This window comes from Sphaerodactylus townsendi, linkage group LG08 (genome assembly GCF_021028975.2).
Source record: "Sphaerodactylus townsendi isolate TG3544 linkage group LG08, MPM_Stown_v2.3, whole genome shotgun sequence".
NCBI lineage: Eukaryota > Metazoa > Chordata > Lepidosauria > Squamata > Sphaerodactylidae > Sphaerodactylus > Sphaerodactylus townsendi.
In genome coordinates, this window is record NC_059432.1 from 92029514 (window position 1) to 92050417 (window position 20904).

Sequence of the window (20904 nt, forward strand, 5' to 3'; positions counted from 1 at the left end):
AAGTTAGGTCGCCCACCTCAGATGACAACTTCTGTGGCACCGTTATGAAGAACAAATTGTTGTTTATTTGCAGTGCCATCCTAAACAGGGTTATACTCTTCTAAGTCAAAAGTCTTAGGAAGGTGTAACTCTCTTTAGGATTGTGGTATGTTAATGTATTATTTTACTTTGACTGTCACAGTAGTATCAGAGGGATTATCTGCTTCAGGCAACAAAATATCTTTTGACGATCCATCTCTGGATTTTGTTAGATAGTCATTGCACTAGCTCAGTGGTTCTCAACCTTCCTAATGCCGCAACTCTTTAATACAGTTCCTCACGTTGTGGTGACCCCCAACCCTAACATTTATCCATTTTACAGTTGGAGAACACTGATACAGAGAGTCTTAGGCGACCCCTGTGAAAGGGTCGTTTGACCCCCAAAGGTGTCCCGACCTCCAGGTTGAGAACCACTGCACTAGCTCTTTTCAGCATTTATGTCTTTTTCATTGTAGGTTGCACATCCTATTTTATTAAACACACCATATGCTAATTTTGGTCTTCCAGTGAATATGATAACAAAAACATAAAATAATAATAATAATAATAATAAAAAATTATCACCATGAAAACAAAGACATTAAAAACAAGTTCGCAATTTGAATCCAGACCTACAGGGGGAAGCCCAGATCTTCTCTGTGGCGAATAGTGCCTTTTATGATCTTTGACTGATAATGGCAGCTGCAGCCATTACTTGAAAAGCGTGATTTGGCCCCAGTGATTCATGCTCTGATTATATACAAGTTAGATTACTGTAATGTGCTTTATGTGAGGCTGCCTTTGAAAATGTTAGATTAATATTAGTTATAAAAAAAGGAAGGGGTGATGGTTTCTCATCATGCTCTACAAGTCTATGCATCAACATTCTGTGAAGTCAGCATCTTTAGCATTCTTAAAGAGTTGTTCCTCATGCTTCATGTACCACAGGAACAGCTTTGGGAAAAAATGATTAAAACCCTGATTTATACACGTTCCAGATTATGACTTTCAGTTTTTTGGGTTGTTCGTCTTCAAGATATCTTGTCCTATGTTAATAGCCTTTACCCAAACATAGAACATTTAACCTCAGTGTCTCAAAGGACTCACAACACATATGTGTCTCCTGGGAAAGTGAAGAATTCTTAAAATAGTATACACGAGTTTCTGTATGACACAGATTAGAGCCAAATGCCACCATGGATCAAAGCTGTGGCAAACACTAACACAAGGTGGCACAGCTGTGTTAAGTTAGAAAGCCCCCGGCTAAAATTAGGAGCACTGCCACAATCTGCCACCTGCAAAACATCCATATCACTGAAGTCATTCTTTGCTATGAAACGACGAACCACTTCCAACATCGCAATGTGTAGACTGGATTTATTTTTCTTGCCTGACAATTACATCTCAGGTTATTTTCACAGCCTTTTTGTAAATAGCAACTATGCAACCATATTTTTCAAATCATCTATATAGAGGGCCAGTCCTTGCAATATTTGCTGCTGACACAGTTGTGGACCAACACAAGCCATTCCTGACTCTGTCCTTCATGGCTTTTATGCATGCGGGATTTATAATTCCCAGCATAGCCTTCTTTGGTGATCAGAGGGCATCCCTCTTTCCTTTCTCACCAGCTGAAAAGCTGGTTTGATCCAACCCCACGCATACATGTGATGACATACAATTAAACTATGAGTATCTTTAGAGATTCAACTTTGTGATGTAATGTCAAGAGTATCTGACTAGGATCTAGTAATCCCAGGTTTAAATGTCCACTCTACCATGGAAATTAGCTGGGTGATCTTGAATTAGACATACCTTAACCAACCTCTTGGGCAGGGACGCAGGTATAGATTTTTTATGGGTGGGGGTTCGGGTGGCAGGGCACACCTCCCCGAGCCCTGCCCTGATTTTTGGTGGGCTCTACATCCATAACTGGGCTTGCATTCACATATCGCCTGAGGCCACTATGAACCTTTGGGTCTGCTCCTGCCAGCAGCAATTCAACTTGCCATTTGGAATCATTACTGTAACTGGATGACCAATTTTCTTTCTGTCACGGAAGAAAAACCTGTAGACAGTGTGTGGGTGGTAATGGAGCAATTACTTCAATCACGTAATCATCCATGCTGCAACCACAAGACGATGCTCAGTTCTCAGCTTTGCACCTCCTCCTGTGAATACTTGATGCTACTATTGTTTCTGGCTTTCATACCCACTATATGGATTTAAAGCAGAAACCTTGTGTCCTTCTCTTGTAGCTCAGTTCAGAAGTACTAAGAACAGACCCGGGTAACCTTTGTACTTGCTTTCCTAATTCCAAGGAAAATGGGCTATATACCTCTGGCATGTTTGTGCAACCCTCAGATGTTTTGCAGGTTTATATTTAATCACCCTAACTCTACCATCAGTTGATTTAGAAACCTAATGTATCGCTAAAAGTTCCATTCACTTTGTCTGGAAGCCAGGCAGTGCAGAACAGAATGCAACTTAACTTGCAACACAAGCACAAGATAATTAATACTAGGTTTTAACTATTCCTTTGCTTATAGCATTAGAAGGAAGGCAATAAACTAAAAAAATTACTACATAGCCTGCTAGTAGCATCCTGCTTGTCAAGTTTCAGAGTTTCGTTGCAAAAGTATTTCCAATGTCCAGATGTGTTTTATATCCTTTGGAACAAATGGGATTTCCATCTATTTCAGTCTTGTGTGATATGCAGTGCTGAAAAACACACTATTCTGCACTTTTCCTAATTGTTGTTTTTTGACCAGGCAGAGGCATATCTGCCCGGTGACATGGGGTACCCAATGTCCCCAGGCACATGCCATCTGGTCACGTGGGGGGCTCAAAATCAGCCCCCCACATGACCAGTGAGTTATGGAGGTTCAGTGCGCTTGTACGGACCAACGCCTCCAGCAGTGCCTGTGAAGCCCCCGCTCATTTGCTTGCCTGTCAGCCTCTTTTTTAAAGCAAATTTAGGAGGCGGGGCTCCTTGACTGCGGGGGGGAATTTCCAGAGGAGGTTTTGTCCCTGGGCGCCATTCCCCCCCCCCCCCAATATGGGTCTGTGACAAGGTATGATAAAGCAATGAAGATGAATATCAGCAGATACTCAAACTGGAACTGAACTGGGCTCAAGTTTAAAGAAATAAATGCTTTTGTGGGAGACATTACAGGGAGAGTTGCAGCTAAATCTTATCTTGATGAGCCTAAAGAGGACTAGGAATCACCATAAAATAGTTGCCATGTGGGCTGGGGCTAATAATAAAATGTCGTCCATAGGGTACAGGGGTCTATCACGTTGGAATGATGCAATCTAAGAATCCTCCTGGGATGCAGGCAGCTATTTCTGAATAAGTGCTTCCTGCAAACATACAGATGATGTCTCCTGAGTTCTTCTGAAGTGCCTTCTGCTTCAACAGAGTAGAGAAAACACAGAATTGCCTATATGCTTTAGGGAAGAGTGACTTTGAGGGGAAAGCAAATGGAAAGTCATTGGTGACACCCATGGGTGCCATATTGAAGATTAATACATTAGAAGATAGAAGAAACACAACAGAGGTCATTGTTCTAGTGTCATGCTGCTATTAACTTTCTTCAAGCGCTATTAATATTGCATTTTAATGGTGAAGTCTATAAGTATGACCCAGCCAAAGAAAAGTACGTTTAAAAGTTCCTTTAAGGACATCTAAATTTCTCCAACTGGCACATAGTGGGATTTCAAAGTGCTTTTTTCCCTCCCTCATTTTTTACTCTGTCCCCCCGCCCTTTAATTTTTCCTATTTCTGTGGCATTTTAAGCATATGTTAAGAAATCATTATCTACTAAAACTATAAGAAGAATCCAAGTTGTTCTTTGGAATCCATGAAAGGCAGACAGATGGCAACCAGTTGTAAAATATGTTGTCATGAACATACGGAATGCATCTAACATGATTAAATTTAACGTCTATAAGTTGTTTCTATGCAAGCAAGAATGGCAAGAATCCAGCAAAAGCCCCACAGGCTCCTGAGGTACTTCTGTAAGCCCTTCTTTATGATAAGCATTACAGTAGACTGTGACATGTGGAAGCATTAGAGAGAGAGATCTCAAGGATAACTCAAGGGCTGCATATGATTAAAATGTAAGAACACAAGAAGAACCTTACTAGATTAGTTCAATGGTCCACCTAGTCCAGTATCCTGCTGCCCTCACCAACTAGTATTTTGACCCCCACCAACCAATATTTTGGCCCCCACCAACCAGTATTTTAGATGAACACTACCTCTGAAGATGGAGCATTCATTTAGCCATCATGAATAAACAGCCAATGATGGATCTATCCTTCATATTACCATAGGGTTTTCAAGGCAAGAGATAGACAGAGGTGGTGCCTGACTATCCCCATGGAACTCTAGACGTCCTTGGTGGACTTCCATCTAAGTAGTATTTAGTACCAATCCTGTTTAGCCCCCTGAGATCTGATGATATCAGGCTAGCTTGTGTCATCCAGCTCATGGAACTCTCTTCTTTTAGTCACCGACCCGAATGGCCATCACCACATTCTGTGACAGTGAGTTTCATAAGTTAACTAGATATTCTGTGAAGCTAGAGTGGTGTGGGACTCCAATCTGGAAAACCAGATTAGATTTTGCACTTCTTGGCATACAGTCTGCTGGATGACCTTGGACTAGTCACAGTTCTCAGAAATCTCTGCCTTACTTACCTCACAAGATGCCTGTTGTATGTATGTGTGTGTGTGGGGGGGGGAAGGCAATTGTAAACCATTTTGAGACTTCTTTAGGTAGAGAAAAGTGGAGTATAAAAATCAACTCTTCTACTAAATTTTGTCTGTTCTAAATTTTCTGCCCATCAACTTCACTGGCTGCCCCCAACTCCATATAATTATTGAAGGCATGAAGAAGGCACATGAGAGCATTTCTCCTTCTAAACCAGGAGTACTCAATAGTTTGAGCCTGAGAACACATTTGGAATGTAGACACAAGATGGTCAACAGAGGAACGGTAAAGAATTCAATTGTAGAACATTTAGATTTGTAGATTTGTGATAGGTTCATCCTCTATGGCTGACTGACCTACATAATTAATCTAAACTGATTAGCATATTTTGGGATCATGATGACATTTTCTAGTTTTATAAACTAATCAGAATCCATAACTTCAGACTCTACAGTTACAGGTGGGTGAAAAAACATGGGACGAACTTCATACTTTTTACAAGCCTGAGTCATTTTTTTAGGGTTGACACACAATGTTTGAATCTGTTTAACTGGCAACTGAACCTTATTTAAAGAAGGATGGGCTATTTTATTGGCCCATATGACTTTTTAATCTGATACTGATGAGAAACAGAGAAAGAGTAAGAATACTTGCAGGAACATGCTGCAATGCCATCAAGATATATCTGCAGAAATGCCATACAATGGTTCTGCAGACGTGCTCAGTCTTAACCAGTAAAAAACATAACAATGAATTATATTAGCAATAATTTCAAATCAATATGAATTATACCCTGCAGGGTGAGGTAAATATTGTGGGAAACTCATATTCTAGAGATGTCACGTCATTTAATTGGAAATGGTAAGTGTTTTATTATTTCAAAGGACAGAAAATCAAACGCAGCCATAAACTGCTCAGCTATCAATTATTCTTGCAGATAAGACATGAAATGGTATGTCTTATTTTAAAATGTGGATTTGTAACCTTATGCATGTAAAAATACTCTTAATACAAGACAGTACTAAGGCATTAGTCAGGAGGAAAGTATCAGATATCTCTCCAAAAATAAAGATATTCAGTCCTATGTCTTCCAGTTCCACTTCGTGTTCAATAGGTTTGGTGGTATTTATCATATTAACATACCTAATAACTCAAAGGAGAGCTTTAAGACCCATTAAAATAACTTCACATAAATGAAAACAGATCTATCATGTTGTTCACACTGAAAATGCAGGGGAAAAATGGGTTGGCTTTTCTGTGGATATTTTGTAAATGCAACATAGTATTTTCTGGAATTTATTACTATTCTCTATTTAACCAGGTAACTGGCTGCTCAATTCCATCTAATACCTCATTAGGTTGTCTACAAAATAATGTGGAGAAAAAACAATAGGTGATAATCTTGTTTGTTAACATGTGATGGTATTGCATTGTGGGGAAAGATATTTTGTTTGCAATGTCAGTTATGGAATATAGGAATATTCAGACATGTTTTGCAGTGATAAGTTCAACAAAGTTGTATGCTTTACTTTGATTGGATATAAGACCATGTTTTATACTTCTCTTTCTACTTTGAGTTTAGTTTTTCTTAAAGTATAAAATATAACAAACACTTTTTATTAGGTTAGAAACATATGGACCTATCCTTTGACTGCAAATCTTACATGCACTCATAATCAGTTCAAAACACATACCAGTCCTACTCTCAAACAATCACAGAGTATTAATACCTCCTAACATGTATGAATACACTGTACACACACACTACCCTAGTCACAACTCTGTACAGCTGACTATAACTGTCTCCTTTGCATGCCCTTTCCATTTCTGATACCATGTTTCCCCGAAAATAAGACTGTCTTATATTAATTTTTGCTCCCAAAGATGCGCTATTGTAACCCCTGTGTCAGAATGGGATGACCCAGAAAGGGGTGGAGTCTGAAAAGAAGCAGAATGCTGCAGAACTCATGAGGTTGGAGGAAGCAAGGCTACCAGGCTGGGACCTTGATTGATTTTATTAAGCCCTTAACACCTTGTTTAAGGTAACTGCAATGTTGTGGGGAACTAGTGGGAAGGGAGTTTATTTTTTTTGCTATATTTTAAATGTTAGAATTTATTGTTTCAGGGTTTTTGTGTATGTAAATGGTGAGAGTTTTCTGGGAACCTTCATCATCTTGAATCCCGTTCACCAAGCCTTTGAAGTCTTCAAAACCAACCACCGCAAAGAAGAATTGGACTTGGCAATATCAGTAGACTGTAAATATAAGGACTTGAAATGCAAACCTGAACAGGACCTTGAATTGTAAATGTTAAATGTTGATGTTTAATGTTATTTGTAAAGAGAAGTAAACTGTTTTGTTTAAATTTGGTTCTTTGCAACTCCTTCCAAGTACTGCCCCACAGAACCCACAAGCTGAGGTTACACTATGTCTTATTTTCAGGGGATGTCTTATTTTTCTGTGTTCTGTTTGTCGGGCATGCTTCCAAACAAAAACTTTGCTACGCCTTACTTTCAGGGGATGCCTTACAATTCGCACTTTAGCAAAACCTCTACTACGTCTTATTTTCAGGGGATGTCTTATATTCGGGGAAACAGGGCAGCAGTTCTTTCCAACCTAAAGTCTTACTTAGTGGTTGCAATGTTTGTGAGTATTCCGTGACAACACAGATTCTCAGTCAAGAGTTAGGGACGTTTTAAGGATTGCAACCTGCATTTACAGCTAGCACTGCCATTTTTAATGATAAACTAGGCAAAACTACTATTCGAAACCTACACACACAAACACGATTCTTGATTAAATCAAAGGAAATTGATTCCTGAATAACATTTAATTGTTTCATAAAGGTCTCTCTAGTGGGATAATAGTCCTGACACTGCTCGTAATGCCTGTAGCGTGGATGGTCTGTGTTGAGCAATTACAATGATCCACGGCATTCTTTTAAAAAGTCATTATAGAAGCAAGTGCAGTTTGTGGATCAGAAAATCGCTTGTTACATAAAACATGGTACAAATCACTAAATATGTAGGGGGTAAAGAGAGAGGAAGAGTATTAGGACTTGTTTGAAAATACCAATGTATCCTTTCAAGATTGTGCTGGTGGGGGGGGGGGGAATCTGCAGCAAATGCTACATTTTAATTTGATTATATTCTTGATTTATGCAACTGTGACTTATGTGGCAGGATTTGCATTCCCTGTTGTTACAGTGAAATTTTAAAGCTGTATGCCAAGATACCAGCCAAGGTTTGGAGGATTTCTATATCACCATGTCAGTAATAATAATGTGAAGAATGAAGGTATAAATGTATAAATACAAACCAGCCTTTTAAAAATTAAACAAAAGCAAGCCTGAAAAATAAGAGAGGGAGTGACAACAGCTGACTTATAATTCAATCAGGCAGAGTGGCTGATTCCTCATGCAAATTGCTGTGTCAGGGGGAAGTCAAGACTAGCTTTCACCATGGATGAAAAACCCATTGTGATTTGCTTTTAAATCTTAATCATGGGTGAAAGTAACATGAATTTCTTAATGCTGCTGTCTTTCAGCTGGAGGTTGAAGTTGAAAATTGGAGGTATCAAGTGAGGCTTTTCTTAATGTCCTGAGTTGATGCTTCATCCTCCATTTCCTGATAATCTGAAGTCTTTGGGTGTCCCATGCAAAAATGCAAATTCATGTAAACACATTTCCTATTTTAGCCAAGTTTCTGATTATGTGAATGTTTTGGATTCTGTTATGCCATAATGTTCTCAAGGCTTTACCATGTATCCTTAATCCTTGAGGTATTCACTACCAACCAAGACAAAGTAAGTAAGAAATAAAATCCTGTAGAGATCCCACAAATGTTAGTTTCCATGGTCCACATCTATGGTTTATTCTGGAATGAACCCTCAACTAACTTTAAAAAAAAATAAGGAGTCACTTGGGGTGGTGTGGTGTGTGTGTGTGTGTGTGTGTGTGTGTGTGTGTGTGTGTGTGTGTGTGTGTGGTGTGTGTGTGTGTGTGTGTGTGTGTGTGTGTGTGTGTGTGTGTGTGTGTGTGTGTGTGTGTGTGTGTGTGTGAGAGAGAGAGAGAGAGAGAGAGAGAGAGAGAGAGAGAGAGAGAGAGAGAGAGAGGGTCTTTCTACATACAGTGGAACCTCGGTTTTCATTGCCTTCGGTTTTCATTGGTTTCGGTTTTCATCAATTTTTTCTGTGAAAAGTTTGTCTAGGTTTTCATCGATTTGCCTTGGTTTTCATTGATTTGCAGTAAAGTGCAGGGGTTTGTGGAGAAAAATCACCCAGACAAAGTTGTTGCAGGCCGTGTCTGCAACTTGTTTAATGACAATGTCTTCCCCCATTTCAGACAAATCTTAAAGAGGCGTCAGAAACAGACCTCTTTGGACAGCTTTCTGGTGCGACATTGGTCCACTGGCTCTGAAGCTGGTCCTAGTGTTATTGTTTGTTACTGTTTTCAGCATTAAACACTATGTTTATTAACCCCAAAAATGTGGTTTGGGTATGTTTTCTGGAGTGCCTAGAACGGATTAATTGGATTTACACTGATTGCTATGAAAAAGTTTGCCTCGGTTTTCATCGGTTTCAGTTTTCATAGATTCTTTTCGGATGGATTACCAATGAAAACCGAGGTTCCACTGTACATACATGTCAAGCTGCAACTGACTTATGGCAACCCCAGCCAGGAGCTTTAAAGGCAAGTGAGAAGCAGAGATGGTTTGTCATGGCCTTCCTCTGCAGAGCCTTTTCTGGCTGCCTCCCATGTAAGTACCTACACTGCTAAGCTTCCAAGATCTGATGGGACCTTCCCTTAAATGTTCCTTTTAGCAAGAGACAATTCAATTAACAGAATTCACTACCATAAGATGTGCTCAGTAATGCCTGAGCTTCAGTGACCTTTAAGCAGGATTAGAAAAAAGTATGAAGAATGTGCCTATAGAGAGCTACCAGTCATATTTAATGGTGGTGTGTCTCTGAGTAATAGATGCTGAGAACAGGTAAGAGGGGAAACCTATCATACTCTGCTTATGAGCATGCAGAGACAGGTGCCTGCAAAAATGTTGAGAAAACAGAATGCTGGGCTTAGTCTGCTCCAAAGCAATAGTGATATCCTTCAGACAGATAACTATTTCACATCACATCATATTTTTCAGAAGCAATGTCCTTACGGTTTCATGGCATTCCAGAGCAGCACTGTATCTTGTCAAAGCAGAACTGGGGGTAGGTATACCCTGTGAAATTGTTTTGCTTTGGGAAATATTTGAGGCATGGGTGACATATCACTCTGGTTCATGGCTGCCTGTAAAACGTTAACTAGTGTTTAAAGTGAGGCTGGGAAGCCACCGTGCTTTTTACAGATGTGAACGGTGATGTGTTTTTCATTCCATTTTACAGTGTACGGTGATCCAGCACTGATCATTGAAGATGTTTCTCGTTATTACAGAGATGGGAAAATGTGATTGGTTAATATAAAAATGCAATAAATTCTGTTTGGGAAGAAACACAACCGAAAACATGGCAAGTCAATCTTTTTTGAAGATGCGACCCTGGGGAAACTCACACTCTAGTTTAATACTGTTCAAGGAAATATATCTGTGGCTCCGCAACCTCCCACTTAAATAGCATTGATTCTTACAGCTATATCAAAGTACCTTATTCTGGCTTCCCATTACATGGACAAATCTATTTTATAACTTCTGTAAAATAGGGTACATTTTTAAAGAAACACAGAAATCACAGAGCTGGAAGGGACCCCAAAGTTCACCCTCCTGCACAATGTAAGACATTCACAGCTACACCCCGCCCCCCCCCCCCGCCCCCCAGTGACCCCAGCCCAGAGGAAGGCAAAAAACTTCCAGGATCCCGGTGCCAACCTGGCCTGAATAAAAGTTCCTTCCTGATCTCAGACTGGCAATCAGCCTTACCCTGGGCATATAAGAACTGGCCAAAAGGGCTGAGCCAGGCTAAGCACCATTTCCCATACACAAGGAGATCAAGACAAAGTAGGAGTTGCCCTTCACCACCTGCCCTTCACCCCTGTCAAAATTTCACTTTCCTCTCTACTTCCTTGTTGTCCTTCTTGCTCTGAGCATAACCAAATAACCCTTTTTTGATGTGTTTAGCATCTCTCACTAGCCTGAACTCATACTGAGCGTTAGCTTTTCTAACATTCACCCTACTGGTTACCGGTATTTGTTTATATTTATCCTTGGTTATAAGGCACTACTTCCATTTCCTAAATGAGTCTTTTAAAATTCTCAGATCTTTAGAAGGCTGTTGATTGAGCCAACCTGGCTTCTTTAGATACTTTTTCCTTCTCACCGGAATTGTTTGTGATTGTGCCTCCAATATATTGCTTTTAAGGAACTCCCACCCTTCTCGAACTCCCTTCTACTTGAGTATTTCTGACCATAGAATTCTACCAAGCAGAACTTGTTACAATTGACCTCTCTAAAGTTTAACCTATATGTCTGATTATGTACAGTTTTCCCTTCCCCAAGATCTTAAACTCCAAAATTACACTGTCATTACCACCCAGAGTGCCCACAACGTCCACCTCATCAACCAGTTCTTCCAAGATAGCAGACCACCTTGTTTCCTTCTCTGCTGTCCGGAAAATGAAGTTCTCGGTAAGACATCAGGAATTTATCATACATTTCATTTTTAGTGGGGTTTGACTTCCAAAAGATATCAACGTAACTGAATTCTCCCATGACCATTGTTGTTCTGTCTCTTTGATGATTTTATAATCTGGTCTAGTGGTATATCATCCAAGTCCTCCTCCAGGCTAGGTGGTACATAACAGACCCCCTCCCCACAATAATATCACTATTATTTCAGTAATGCCAATCATGTTATAACCACCTTCCTGCATTAATACTTCCTTTTGTTTTCCATATTCTGCTCATTAGTGTAGAAATATCAGAAAACATGGGTTATGTGCCTTGCATCCTTCATTTCTGTTCTTATCAGCAAATTAACGGTTTCCTGCATATGTGCCTCTCTCTGCCCATCTTTAGTTTTCTTCTTGCCGGTAATTGGCACCACAGTAGCTTTTGGATTTTTGTCTCCCTTCCGACAGGATTTATTTTAAAGCCCTCTTTATCAGGTTTGCAAGGCTCCGGCCAATGTACTTTTCCCTACCCTTGTGAGATGCAAACCATCCCCATTCCTTGACATAAACACTTCATCTGAAAAGTGTAGATCATGGTCCAAGAAATGAAACCATTCCTGAATACACCATCTGCATAGCCAGATGTTTATATCCAGGACTCTTCTCTATCTTTCCAAGCCACATCCTTTGAAAGGAAGAAGTGATAAATTAACATGTGACCCCAAGTGTTCCCCTTTTTATTTAGAACTTCATAGTCTCTTTTAATATATTCTGGTCCGTGCTGGGCAGCATCATTTGTTCCCAAATTGGTGAGCAAGAGTAAATAATAACCTGTAGGCTTGATGAGTCTTCTAGCCTTTTTGGATGCATGCACCTGGTAGACAACCTGCATCTAAAGATGATAAGTCTGTTCAGTCCACTCTAGCATCTGTCCCTCTCAGTACAGAGTCCCCAACTACCACCACATGTCTCCACCTACACTAGGAGGAAGAAGCACAAGTCCTCTCACCCACAGGTGCCTGAGAAACTTCATCTGAACTCTGTGGAGCCTTGGGCACTAGTTAATTCAATAGTCCAGAGTCAGTATCTATGAGGAGACTTTGAAACTCATCGCTTAGCAAAAAAGGCTCAAAATATCTTATTTTTCTGTTCCTGTGGTCACATTCTTTCACATATTCTCTTCCTGTGTTCGGTGCTTGTTTGGTGACAAAAGGAGTCTGATCAACTGTACCAAGTCAAACAAATTTTGAATCCTAGGTCCAAAATGTAAGGCTGAACACACTCAAACGAAGTCAGCTCTGTGAAACAGGAATACCGGTAACTTTATTGATATATGTCGCCCTAGCTACAGGGTGCTGGAACTGAGGGTTCTTGCCCTCAGTTCCAGTATATGTAGGGTGTGCAGTGGGCAGTCCGAGATAATGGCGGGAACTAGGGTTGTTGGGGAAAACGAAACTGAAACTTACTGGGAGCTACAGGAAATGAAACCTGGTCCTGACACAAAACCTGGTCCAGGGATCTTAAAGGTACGACTGGAATGAAACCTGAACCTAAAATCTCTTGGTTGCCATGATCATGTTCAAGAGATTTTAATTTTGGTGGGAAAAAACCTCTCTAAATCACTTTTTGGGCAAAGACTCAAGATCTGTTTGATTGGCATTCTGAAGCTGTTTTTAATATAAATATTTGCTACAGTAAACACGCAACCGTGGTAAATGGCAATTTAAACTAATAGAGAACATATGAGCAAACTCCACTGGGTAAAAGTGTAATTACAGGCTTAATACAGAAGTCGAAAAACCGAACCAGATCATTTAAACATTATTTTTGTAATCAAAGTCCATTAGTGTTCAGAGCACTAAACCGCAATTAGTCAAAATACATTACAAATCACTGCAGCTCTAGCCAGAGACAGATCTCCTCTTGGATTAGCCACTGTGACAACAGTGTAGAGTCAGTCACTAACGAATGTTACAGCTATCCCTTAAGTTTGGGAAACTGACGGGATGATATTGGTAGCTGACCATTACATATGTCAATTTCAACCTGAAGGACGAATGGAGCCAAGAGGAAGAGCTGCTCATCAAATTACACATTTCTCCTTAGTCATTTCAAATGAACCTGTTATAAAAAGCCTCACAGGGACACCCTGTAATACTTGCACTTTGTAATAGTCTCCATCTGAAAGGTAATTAAGTGTCCTTCAGCTACAGTCTATTTTCCTACATCATGTCTTTTTGCTTAATGAAAAATCTATATTCAAACCAAAGGAGCTTTAAAATCCATATTAATTCATTGCTGAAGACCAGGAGGCTTTGTGAGGGGAAGCAAATGCAGGGCTTAAGAGTGACTCACACCTCCCCCATACATCTATTCAGGAAGACTAATAGGGTGAAGGAAAGTGGCACATTTATGCTAATAGTGTGTATTTTGGAGCTTTCAAAAGTAGCAGCATGGATTGCAACAGCAGCCTTTTAATATTATTAGCAATAATTTATACAGGGCTCAGAGAATGACAAGTGCCATGTTCAGTTAGATTGCACTTTTGCAGTTAGATTGTCCTTATTAAATCTTACACAAAGAATACTAAGGGTAAAAGGCAGAGATGAACCCAAGACTACCATAGGGATATGAGCAAGATTCTGTCTATCATGGATACCATTAGAGTGTTGGAAGGACCCTCGTAAGCCATTGAGTCTGCAGTCGAACAATCCTGCAGGCCCTATCCACCATGCCCTACGAGGGATCTGGAATCCAGTAGCTGCCCAAAGTCTCTGCCTGGCAGGTGTCATTCACCTGCTTTTCCCAACATGTTGGAGGGGCTTTTCTCTCTGTATTCAACTGCTGCCATCGCCTGCCCTTTTCAGGAATTGGTCACTGAGAGGCCCATCTTGACTGTAGAATGACTGAAGTCTAATGTGGTACAGAAAACTGCTACCAGCGTTGAAAGTTACAAAGCATTTATTAAAAAGAAAATGTCCACGCACATATTCTCAGCATAGCCACAGATTGAGCAAAAAATCCAAAAGAAAAGGGCAAAACACAATTCCTCTGTCCCTGTACATGTGTGCTGATGCCAGGTGTCAGCTGTGACATAATTAGGCAGTCCGAGAGAAGGGCAGTTAGCAAGCAAAGACGTGGTCAGACAGGCCCAAAGTCTGGGCAGGCAACAGGCAGAGGCGTGGTCAGGCAGGTCTGAAGTCAGGTAGTCCAAGAGTTGAAGCAGGTTCAGAGGAACTGAGCAGGAAGCCATGTGTGTGGAGCTTCCCTATGAAACACACTTGTTGCACCCAGGCACAGCCAAGCACAAGAAAGGGCTCATATAGGACACCTTTGCTTATGAGACCAGGATCTCGCAAAGACTCAGTACTCCTCTGAAGTTGCTGTTTCTAGCTTGCAGAGCCTTTTGCCATATTGAGCTGCAATGTGGGCACATCTCCTTTTACTACTGAGCTGCTGTCTCTGCCTTTGCCTCCTTTGTGCAGCTGGTTCATCTGGCTGAGGGCTCTCCCAGCTGCACTGCATCTGGCTCAGCCAGTCTGGCAGGGAAGGACTTGGATCTGATACTTGCACCTCCTCTTGAGGAGCCAGCTCCTGGCCTATAGTGTTGTCCGACTGTGCATCTGATTCCTCATCTCCCAGCGGCTGGACTATGACAGCCTGACCTTGTGGGTGTTAGTATAAGGCAGCTTCCCATTGAAGCCTCTCTGCCCAAATGTTCAGTTCGGCTCAGGTAAGAGCTGGGAAGAAAGGGTTTTCTAAAATCACCAGTGCCTCCCATTTGCCTCACAAAGATCTGTAGATCAACTGTCATGGGAATGTTTGGTTTCAGTTAAGAAACACTGGCATAAGCTAGAACAGTTAGATTCGAGCCCAACAGCACCATAGAGACTAGCAAGATTTTCAGGGTATAAGCTTCTGAGAGTCAAATCTCCCTTTGTCAGAAACCACTGATGTAAGGCTGCATGGTGTAATGGGTAAGAGTAGTGGAATCTAATCAGGAGAACGGATTTTGATTTCCCAGTTCTCCACATGAGTGGCAGACTCTAATCTGGTGAACCAGGTTTATTTCCCCACTTCTCCTCATGAAGCCTGCTGGGTGACTTTGGGCTAGTCACTGTTCTCTCTGAACTCTCTCAGCCCCACCTACCTTGCAAGGTGCCTGTTGTGGGGAGAAGGAAGGAAGAAGTTTGTAAGCAGCTTTGGGACTCCTTAAAGCATAGGTGTCAAACTCGCGGCCCTCCAGATGTTATGGACTACAGTTCCCATAATCCCCCGCCAGCATCATGCTGGCAGGGGATGATGGGAACTGTAGTCCATAACATCTGGAGGGCCGCGAGTTTGACACCTGTGCCTTAAAGGTAGAGAAAAAGCAAGGTATAAAAACCAACTCTTAGAGAAAGTTCTTGCTTCATCAAAGCGTGCACAGCATGTAAGACTTTTTTGGGCGACAATGTGGAATCACCAGTCTGCTAAAATTCAGACTTTTTTTAGTTGGGGGGAGAAAGAGAAGAGAATATTCTTGACACAGAATACAGTTGGAAATGCTTTACCCACAGCTTCTCTGTGTCATTAAAATAGTAGTATTCAAACTGTGCGCTAAGCCACAGGACCAAGCTATGAGGAAGCTGAAATAAATAAATACATAAAGGCTCCTGGGAGACTAGAGTACCACAGAAGAGGATGTTTACCTTGTCTCTACATAAATCACTGTTCTTGTCCTGAAAGTCTTTTAACAAGCTTCTGTTGGGGATGGATAATTCTATTACACTTCTGCACTGGATATAATTGGATCATTCAATCAAATCCTGATGTAAAGGGATCAATCAGTCCTGATGCAAAAAGCAGTCTCCTCCCCAACAGGATGCTTCTTTGTGTCTCTGACTGAGTGACTGTGCTGGCTTTAAATTGTTCTAGTCAACCTCTGCTGCTACATCTCGGAATTCAATCAAGTGATAAAAAGGCACAACAAAATTACTTGCCCCCAGGGGCCACCTTTGAGTCTACTTAAATGACTAGTCTTGCCTCCTGTCCAAATTCCAACAAACCTCGTGGGAATGGGCAATTCTTCAGCATTTCTGAATTCAATCAATCATGTTGTGAAAACACAGTAAGATTACTCGCCTCCAGAGGAGGCTGCCTTTGTGTCTCTGCTTGAGTAATGGTTTTGTCCTTGTTTCTTTCCAACCAAGGGCGCACCAAGATTAGTGACTCACATAAATACATAGGAGAGTTTTAACTTTTGAGGAAAAATACTTCTGATTACATATGCTAAAAATAAACTCTGTTGGGTAAAAGAATGAAGAGTGTTTCCATTTAAATTAGAAAAAAGAAGCCAGCCAGCTATCAGAATTCTGGGCGACACTACACAAAATGGTGTATAACAGGATAGAAACTGACCTGTCATAAACCTTCATGAATTGAACGCGGTATAAGGATCTAATCATAAAAATATCCTTTTTAATCACTCCCCATTCCTACTGGGTAACAGCTGGTGAGTTACCGTGAAGTGTAAATGCAGGCTACACAAAGTAATTAGGAAGGAAGAAGTATATCATTAATGTCACCTACAAAAATGTCTATGCATGGCTGACAGTGGCAGGAGAGCTAATTTTAGAGAAAACTGATGAGTCCTGGTTCTCCTCTGATATAAACAACAGAAACAAATACATGTTTACAAGAAGGATTCTAAAGTGCTTCAGTTTTCCAACTGGAGCAATCCCCCAACATATTGATGCTACATAGGAATAAGAAAGTCTACTAATACACTCTCTCTCTCTCTCTCTCTCTCTCTCTCTCTCTCTCTCTCTCTCTCTCTCTCACACACACACACACACACACACACACACACACACACACACACACAGGAAACCTTTATAATAAGTTATGCTGCAGGAAACCTTTATAATAAGTTATGCATAAGATACCTGAAGATGCTAATTATAAGGAAGGTGGGTCATCTTTTCTGAAACAGATTTCCTGTGTCAGAAATGGACAATGAAATGATTCTCATCCCCACAGCCCTCAAAACAAATTTATGACTATCACTGTGAAGATTATTTTATAACTCACGCTTCCAGCCCAGCAACCGTGTCCTGCAACAGAGTGAATTAGGTAATTAAACATTATCAATCCAGATGTTTTTAAAAACATGTTTTCCTAGGTTGAAATCACTACTTTTTCTCCCCAGCTTTCATTCCCAGCATACTCTATTCTCCCTGTCCCAGCAGCTTCCATTAGTTGCTATTCTAAAAGATTCAGTGTATTCATGCTTTCGTTAGGACTCTGTTTCATATCACTGGATAAATATCTGCACTGTCTGCAGGTTTCTATATCCCACTGGATTAAGACCTACATGCCAAATTAATTTGATGCGATACAGTGGTATAGAAAAGTGCTGTTCTTGGACGTTGGATCCAACCAGCTTTGCTGTTGGTCAAAAAGGGAAGAGATATCCCTATTAACCACGAAAGAAGGCTATGTGGAGAACTGTCAGAAGCCATGGCCAGAGGTCACAGTGAGGAAGAAAATTGGGCTCAATTGTGTTATAGGTTGGCTGGATTTAAAAACACTTCACTCATTCTAAAGGAGAAAAAAAATTACAGAATTTTTTTTTTGATAGTCTCTAAAATTTCCAATTTTTCCATTGGGGGAAAACATTGGGGGGGGGAAGCCTAGGGAACCCCCCCCCCGTTCTCCCCGCACACCCTCCCCCGGTCTTCACATCTCTTTCTCCTCCCCATAAAGCAGATTAATCCAAGATTTAGAATCCTGTTTTGAGAAGCAAAATAAACTTCAGTTGGCACAAGTACCTGGATTTTTGGACAACATTACTTGAGGCTACCTAAACCCAGAAGTTTTCAATTATACTGTGTGTGTGAGGTGATTAGGAAAGAACCAGGGTCAGGATATGACCACAGCAGCAAGCTGTGGTTGCACGAGTCGTAAAGATCCCTTTCATTGGTTTGTTTAACCCATTTCTAAAGGCAATTGGATTTTTAAAGGTTCCATACACCACAATAATAACAGAAACCAGATCAAAACAGGTTTTAGAAAAGCTGGATTAAAGCTTTGCTAACTGTGGAAAAACAGTGTTTTATTCTTAAGGTGTGTGAAACCTTAAAAGAAATCTGTTTGCCTTCAGAAGTCAAAGTGGGTTGGTTACAAGGGCCATATGAAAAGAACCAGGGAAACACTAGCTAAAATTCAGATTAGGATTTCTATGGGCAAAAGGAGTTTTGCCTTTGCAGTATAATTTCTCCCCTGGCCCTTCACAACATATCCAGTTCCTGGGAAGGACGTCAGGGGACATTTCAGGCTGCCACGGCAGGCAGGAGAGTCACAATTTGAGGGTGGAAATTCTTACACTCATGAGATGTCTGAATTCTGCCAGAAAGTATTGAAAATCCATTCCCATCCCACTGTTATTAACCTGCTTAAAAATTCAATGGAAAACATTCAGATATGAATGATGAACGATTATGTAGAAGTTCCATTCACACACACGCACGCACATATTAAACGGACTTCAGAAATACATATTCAATATATCTATTCAATTTGATTTATATATCAATATATATATATTCAATTCAAGTCACTTTCAGAGGGAGCTGAGCGTTCAGATTCACTGCAGACCGTCATGAGGCAGTTAGAGGCTAGCTTTTTGCTCCCTCACAGGAAAACGTCAATTGAAGTTAATGGAATTACATTGGAGCAAACCTCCTGTGAATTTAAAAGAAGGGCAGCCTCTTGGTAATACTTTTGAAGGCAAAACCCTAAAATATTAAAAACAAAACAAAACAGCACATCCTTTGGAAGACAGTAAAATCACTAGGGAAGGCATTAAGGAGAGGTTGAGAGGAATGTTTGTGCTTCAAAGGAAACGACTAGGTTTAAAAATAGTTATGTGGGAAAAAACTCTCTCAGTAAGAGCACTCCCTTGATGCAACACATATTTAGCATATTTGGTATTCTGCTAACTGTTTAGAAAGGGAGACATACTTTGCACAGTTAAGTTACTTGTCACTGCTTTTCCATACATAAGTGAGTCCGCTGGTCAAGTGCGTCATTTGAAATTCCCCTCTGAATAACATCCACAGCAAAAGACCATGACCTCAAGACAAGAGCTCAGAAATCCCCTCTTCAGGCTTTCCCAAGATGTAAGGTCACTTACTGTACTCTTTTCTGCAAATGCTGAATCCTATGAGAGCCAAAACGCTGACCTCCCTAAAGTCTTCGTTCTGATCACAGATCATATAATCCTGGGAAAAATGAATGTGGTTCCAATGAGATGTATGAAATCTGAATTAGTATTCATGCTGAAGTGTCAAGGATATATTAAATCCATAATTACAGTAATCCACAGCTGCTTCACTTGTAGAAAATAATGAATTGCCCGGCGAGAAATGGTGCCCATTAAATGGAAAGAAAAGGCCATCTGACATAGGATGTTGCTCTGGCTTTATGTTTTGAACACGGAGGGCTTGATCCTCCTTGACACACACCATTTGTGGATTTATAACTCTTAGTGTTTCCTGATAATAGCACAGCACAACTGGAAGGCAAAACAGAGCAAAGTGGGGGAAATGCTGATGGTTGTATGTCCAAAATCCACTTGTCAATTTTCTTTTGAAACAGGTCGTTCATTTACAGCAGAAAGGCATCAGACTTAATTAGACTGCTAACGGTTATCTCTTTTGCTTTTTTATCCTATATAAGTCATAAAGATAACAGCTGACAATTTGTCAAGCTATTTGTGAACAAGATAATAGGATGGATCCATTAGGTTTTTTGCTGGTGAAAACAGGAGGAGGGGGTCCTGTTTGGACACCAAAAAGGTTGCACTGGGGATCATGGGATGGGCCTAGACAAAAACCACGTGGGACTGGAGCTGTAATTTGATAAGATTTATGCCCAAACTAGACTAGATAAGTCTTCATGTCACCTTGTGGTTCTTCTGACCTTTTAAAATCCCTTCTTCCCCACAGTCAGAGGAACTTATTTTCACAAGTATTATGGGGCATGACTTGGATCATGACCATGGTGCAGGAGGGCTTCTGCCTTCCCCCATGTGCCATTTTCCAAAGCTGAAACAACCTCAGATACATTGTTTTGTCCCTCCCTTGGGGAAAGGGTCCTGCACATGCACTGAGTGAAAAATCTGACTAGACCCAACCCATTATATATATTTCTTCCAGTAAAATTAAATCCCAGCAGCTTTTGATACAACCCGGGGGGGGGGGGGGGGGGGGGAAGCAGGCGGGGGCTGGAAGTACCCAGACACTCTGTCATCATGCCTGGATCCAGCTCTGGATATCAGCCTCCCCCTGTCCAGTCTGTAACAGACGTGCCTGAGGTAATTAGAAGAGAGACCAGAAGACCCCTTCTACTTTGGAACTCACTCAGCTAAGGACGCCCCTTTACACAGAGCAGTCATAGTGCATTTTAAACTCATTTGCACTGGTTTTTTTTAAAAAAAATTCTGTGAGCTGCTCTGGGAGGCAGTTATGGTTGAAAAATGGGGTTAAATATAATAACAAATAAATACACCAGTAGAAACA

The 20904-nt window shown here is 40.8% G+C and overlaps 1 protein-coding gene across 3 annotated transcripts in view; it reads right to left on the reverse strand.

The window, feature by feature from the left end:
- PPM1L (protein phosphatase, Mg2+/Mn2+ dependent 1L) overlaps nt 1–20904 on the reverse strand; it is a 200566-nt gene that overhangs the window by 54792 nt on the left and 124870 nt on the right. The gene's annotated exons all lie outside the window — the stretch shown is intronic.